Source organism: Diuraphis noxia, unplaced genomic scaffold (assembly GCF_037042655.1).
Source record: "Diuraphis noxia isolate RWA-SAM2 unplaced genomic scaffold, SU_Dnox_SAM2 contig0001, whole genome shotgun sequence".
NCBI lineage: Eukaryota > Metazoa > Arthropoda > Insecta > Hemiptera > Aphididae > Diuraphis > Diuraphis noxia.
The window spans coordinates 79,854,837-79,861,466 of record NW_028301711.1 but is presented as its reverse complement, the minus strand read 5'-3'; the positions used below and the strand labels follow the sequence as shown (position 1 = coordinate 79,861,466).

Below are 6,630 nucleotides of genomic sequence, written 5' to 3'. Positions count from 1 at the left end.
TACTTTTTACCATTTTAATAGGTTGCGTCTACTTTTGTGACGTGGTTGTAAATAACAATACAAATATAATTATAAATTTAAAAATAGTTTTGCAGCTGCAATTGGGGTTTGTGTTATATTTATAGACTATAGATGACAATATTTTATTAATTTCATTGATTATGATTAAGATATCGTTGTTCTCATTGGTAATGGTATATAATATTATTACTTTAATGTAATTATTGTCAAATGTCAATACAATACACGGTTAATGGTTATTACTTATTTGTTAGTTGTTACTCTCCATCCTGTGCAATACATCTATTCTCCGGTATCTCACATTTTTGTTTTTCGTCTTTCGACTTTCGTTTACTTTGGTGTTTGGTCATTTAGTGACAAGTGTATACGCGGACGTCAATAAATTGTACGTAGGTGCTAGGTGCTACAATAGACTTGCAGTAATTATTGTAGGTATACGAGTATTTGGTTTTTTTTACCATGGATGATTTTGTTATAAACATCTTAAAAGAACTGAAGATTCCGCAAAATATAGTTCAAGAATTTACAGGTAAGTTTCTTAAAACTAAATTAATACCTAGCTTTGTAGTTTATACAGAATAGAGTTAGTCATTAGTTATTGTAGTTGAGTATTTGTTTAAAGTTAATACTAAGATATACCTTCCCCCCCACATAACTTATTGTATACATTATTACAGATTGTATATTATATTCTTGTTTTCTAATAAATAAATAAAAGAGAAGGTATACGTACTAACCTTCAGTATTCATAATTTATATTTTGTGTAGATACTAGATATATAATAGATACGTGTCATCTTGTATTTGTCGTGTACTTGTATACGTATACACTGATCACACTACATACATTTTGATTAATTTACAAAATCTATACATTTATAATAGTATAATCCTTTTGCTTGTTGCAAATATATGTAATAGCATTGATTAATGTATTATCAATGGTAATAGGTATTTTTCATCACCAGATCTGTGTATTCCTACCAGGTCATTAGTAGGTAAAGTAAAATATATTATAGGTATTTACATTTAAATATACATTAAATTGTTCTCTGTATAAGTGTATAACTGTCTACTGTCTATATAGTCAAATTTATTAACATCAATATCCTCTTGTATGCTCCATTTGGTAATAAATAGTAATCAATCAGTGATAGATACACCGTAACATAAATAGACAATGTTTATAGTTCAGCCATGGAATTTTTTGTTACTAACATAATATGACATTATCACCACAAAAATTATTTTATTTTTTCGTAATAAATTATTCTACTTTACTCTTATATAATATAGGATATTCAGAGAGTATAACTAGTATAAGTGTTAAAGTATAAAAATACATTAAATTTTTGTTGAAAAAACAGTAGGATAATATTTCATTTAAATATTAAAATTAATTTATAATTTTTATCTACCTGTATGTTTCTAATGGTTAGATCATGGAGTTGATGAAGAAGCTTTTTTATGCTTAAGTGAATCTATGGTGCGGGAGATTTGCCTTCCAATGGGCCATCGTGCCAAAATAGTTAAAAGAATATCAGAATTGAAGTCAAAATTATCATCTAATGTGCAAGTAATAAAATTATACTGATAATAAGTACCTACCTATTGTAATTCAAACTTCTTTCAATTTCCAAAACTGGCTTTATTTTTATTTTCATGAATTATGTACTTATAACTTAATAGTTAATACCTATGTTAATACTATATTGTATGCAATAAACTGTTTTATTTACTATAGAACTCAGATAATTCCTCTTTGGAGATGCCTGTTTTTAATGTTTTTGCTGATGGTAATTTGAGTCATATTGATAATATACTTAACTCCCAGGAAACTTTGCCGACAAATTTTGATGCAGAATCAATAGTATACTCATTACTCTTGTTATTCTTAAAATTCAATACCTAAGCACATTAATTGATTCAACCAAAATGTAGGTACAGAAGTTATCAACCAGGATTATACAACACTTGAAAACTTTATTAATACTCCTAACACCAGCTTTATTAACACACCAAGCACCTCATATATGAATATACCTAGTGACAGTTATATTGATGCACCTGGCACCATTGATAATGTTGATGCAAATGCTAAAAAAAATACAATTAACGCTAAAGTATGTTTATTAAGTATCTACATAATATATTCTATATGACTGTATGTAATTTATAACCATGATTTTATTAAAACTACTAAAGGTATTGTGTTAAAAAATAATAATAATTTATTCTACATAGGTATTAAAGCATATTAATAATTTTCGTTACAGGCATTAGAGGCATCAATTAGCTTAGAAGCTATTTTAAATTGTTATCATGAAGGCAAAATCATATTAGACAGTTATTTAAAGACTAACGAATTAAGTGGATTGTTGAGAAATAAATTGTCTCATATTATAATAACACATTTACTCAAACAAAACGAAGACAAAAAAATTTCTACTGAAAAGTTTAAGTCAGTATCGCTGGAAATTTGTTCTTTATTTCCTCAAGAACACAAAGAGACTTATTATACTCCTTATAAAAAAGAGGCAAATTTAGTATTGTCTGCTAGAGTGAAGTTGTGGGACAAGTACAATAATTTAAGAAAAGAAATCAGGAAAATTAACCAAGGGTCAACTAAGGAGATAACACCTGAAAATAATTTTATACCCAGTGAAGGTATAGTGAATACTGTGCAATTTTTTCATCAATATATCAATATAATATTTATTAATGTTATTTGTTTTGTTTGATTAAGAATTTGCTGAAGATATAATATGGCTCAAAAATAACATATCACCATGGAATATTGTTGAACAAAAATGGCTTAAAACATTTCATGAAAGACACAATTACTTATTAAAAAACGATAATACCTACAGTTGTTATCTGGCAGAGTATCCTCTTTTGAAAAGCCCGCTTGGTTTCACATTGGTTAGTATCCAATTTACATATAACTAAAATGTCTAAAACTACTTAATCTATATTTCTATGAGTTATTTAAAGCATACATATTTGATTATAGATTGATCTGGATTTCAGTCAGCTATACCCTCAAAAAACACTGATACTTTTTACTAAGTTTGAAATTTAAAAAAATAAACTACCAATCTATATTAAAAAATATAATATCAAAGGAATTGATAGTAATTTGATTGATGCGATCGTAAATCCTCCAGACTCTGGTAAGATTTAACAAATTATTATTAAGTGAAATGTAGCTAATAATAATATAATTACTATAAATACCTATCTAAAAATTCTATAAATGTTGTAAAATTAATTAAGTACTTTAAATTAATTTTTAAAATATTAATGTTTATGTGATATAGGTATTGACACAGTTGCTGCTTTAAAATTTCTTATAGAATTATTCAAGCCAATCAATGTATCTAAAAGAACATGAACTGGATCAAAAAAAAAATTTACTAGACCATCTAAATTGGAAATACAGCAATCTTTTATTTATTATATAAATGTATGAACTCACAAATTTATTCTATTTTTTAAACTATACTAATTTACTGAAACAAATAATTATAGATTGATTTTCCTATATTTAGAATGTTTCACAGTTGAAGGAAGTAGATGATGAAAAATCAAACAAGGAATTCAGAACATGAGAAAGACTCCAACCATATATGATTTTAGTAGAGACTGATAGTAAGGTGACTTATTTCTATGTTATAATCAACAAGTTTTATTATAAAGTTGAAAGTACCTTAAAAGCATTAGATATATGCTTTAAATCTTTCTTTGTTTTTAATTTACATTATACACCACAATGTGATCAAATATGGTATTTTATGCAAACATTTATTTATGAAATTATAACCAAGTTTGACAAAAATTGTAGTCAAAATGTCAATACTTTAATTAATGACTTAAATAAGTGTTAAGATTATCCAATATTTAATAATCATTTTAATTAAGAACTTAAAATTGTTGAAAATATTTGTTTAACAGTTAAAGATGTTTTTTATTTTACATTTTAAAGCATTTCACTATTTTAATCATCATTTGTTGTATCAAAATATATTATTATTTTAATTATATTTAAAAAACAACTATAAAATGCCTGTGTGTTTTATTTGTTTTGTTTCTGTAAATTCTTTTAAAATTCTTATCAGGCATATAAAACTATTTCATTCTTTTGAAAATATTAAAGAGTACAAATGTATAGAACCATCGTGCATAAGAAGTTATAACTCTTTTGATTCTTTTAGTAGACATCTGTTAAACCATACTGTTGTGAACCAACAGTTTTCTAGTAATTCACATATTGAACCAATGCAGATTGTTGATAATTTGCATGAAAATACGAATGAAGAACCAGATATAACTCCCTGTAGTGAAATATCCATTCAGGCATTTAAGGATCTAGTTACTAAGGATGCAATAATTCTTGTATCAAAATGGTATGATGAAATGGTTGTACCTAGGAACAAAGTGCAAATTCTTATAAATGACATAGATGTATTTAATGATAAATATATGCAAATTCTAAAAAAAGAAGTTTTAGATCATTTAGAAAAAAACAATAGTGATAAAAATTCAATTTCAAAAGTATCAGCTATGTTTGATGTTGTTAATAATCCCTTTATACATTTAAAAACTGTGTATAAACGATTAAAACCAATTGAAATTGCTATAGGTAGTAGAAACAAAAACATCACAAAAAAAAGATAACATTGTTATTAATTTAGTTAGTGTAAATATTTGTTTTATTCCATTAAGATGTATCTTTAAAGTATTTTTTGAACAACCTAATGTATTAAAAACAGTTCTTAAGTATTTTCAACATTTAAATTCTATGACTGGGGGAATTATTTGTAGTTTTGTGCAGAGTGAAGTTTGGAAAGGTAAATTTCAAAATAACCCAGATAAAATAATCATACCTTTTTTTTTATATTTTGATGAATATGGGACCAACAATCCTCTTGGAGCTCATGCATGTAAAAAAAAATTAGGCGCAGTTTATATATCATTTGGGTCATGCTTCCCTCCCGAATTCCAGTCTTCATTAAATTACATATTTCTTGCCTTACTTTTTATTGCTAATGACCGCAAGGAGTTTGGCAATAAAAATATATTTAAAGAACTAATTAATGAAATTAATTACTTACAAAGCAATGGTATAATAGTGAATTTAGAAAATCAAAATTACACAATTTACTTTTCATTGGCATTAATCATTGGCGATAACTTGGGCTTACACTCAATGTTAGGTTTTAGTGAAAGCTTTAATGCTTTAATTAAGCTTTAATGTCAACACAAGATGATAGTAAAATGAGAAATAAAGAAAATTATTCACAGGGTATAGCTATAGATAACTTATCACTTACAGGCATCAACGAATTGTGTGTATGGAACCAAATTGATGGTTTTGATGCTGTTCACAATTACTCAGTTGACCTAATGCATGACATTTTGGAGGGGGTTTGTTCTTATGATTTATCTGGGATATTATATGAATTCATAATTAATTTAAAATACTTTACATTGGATACATTGAACAATCGCTTACAGTATTTTAACTATGGTCCTTTAGAAGTCCAAAACAAACCTCAGTCAATATCAATGGATGTAATAAGAAATAAAAAAAAAATTAAAAATGTTAGCAAGTGAAGTGTTATGTTTTTGCAGACATTTAGGTGTTATAATTGGTGACCTTGTTCCCATTAATTCAGAATTTTGGCAATTATATGTATTACTTCGACAAATTATACAGGTTGTAACATTAAAATCAATTCAACCAGGACATGATTTATTATTAAAAAAACTTCTTATTACTGAACACCATGAGTTGTATTTGAAATTGTTTCTTACCAACTTAAAACCAAAGTATCACCACTTATTACGTTATCCACTAATAATGAGTAAAATAGGGCCTGTATCTCATTTATGGTCAATGAGATATGAGTTTAAACATAGGGAGTCCAAACTAACAGCTCATTCAATTACAAGTAGAAAAAATATTTGTTATACATTGAGTGTAAAACACCAACTAAGACTTGCATATCGATTATTATCTAAATCTATTACACTATCTTTGTCTTCGGAAGCATCAAACGTAGGAAAAGTTATAGATATATCCAGAAATGAGATAGAAAAAATAGAAAATAATATATTTAATCAGACTTTAAATTTAAATTCTATGATTTTTGTTTCTTGGGTTGAGGTGAAAGGTACTCGTTACACAACCAAGCAGAGAATAACCATTATAATTGATATTAAGGATATGCCCATATTTGTCATACTAAAATATATTTTCTTTAAGCTCCAATGTGACATACCATATTTAATTGGTCAGCGTATAAATACAATAGGGTTTAATGAACATATACAAGCATATGAAATAAAAAATAGTGATGAACTATTATGTATTTCATTTGATAGTCTACTTATAGAACAAAGTCCATGTGTTTGTAGCACTATGTCCGATGGTTGGTACATATGTATCTTGTAATTTTTAATACGTTACCATGTATATTATGCTAAAAAAATGATAATGTATTATATTTTGTTCCATTTTTTTACACACATATTAAAAATGTATAAATAATAGATAATAATATTGTATTACCTATATTTTGTTGTAAATTGTTTATTTATAAAAAA

At 26.2% G+C, this 6,630-nt stretch overlaps 1 pseudogene across 1 annotated transcript; it reads left to right on the top strand.

The window, feature by feature from the left end:
- The first annotated feature begins 284 nt into the window (after positions 1 to 284).
- On the top strand, positions 285 to 3,908 carry LOC149061941 (uncharacterized; annotated as a pseudogene). Its single transcript, XR_016189565.1, has 9 exons — positions 285 to 550; positions 1,461 to 1,597; positions 1,766 to 1,890; positions 1,967 to 2,144; positions 2,298 to 2,688; positions 2,768 to 2,943; positions 3,035 to 3,194; positions 3,342 to 3,487; positions 3,573 to 3,908. The product of XR_016189565.1 is annotated as an uncharacterized LOC149061941 (transcript).
- The last annotated feature ends 2,722 nt before the right edge of the window (positions 3,909 to 6,630 follow it).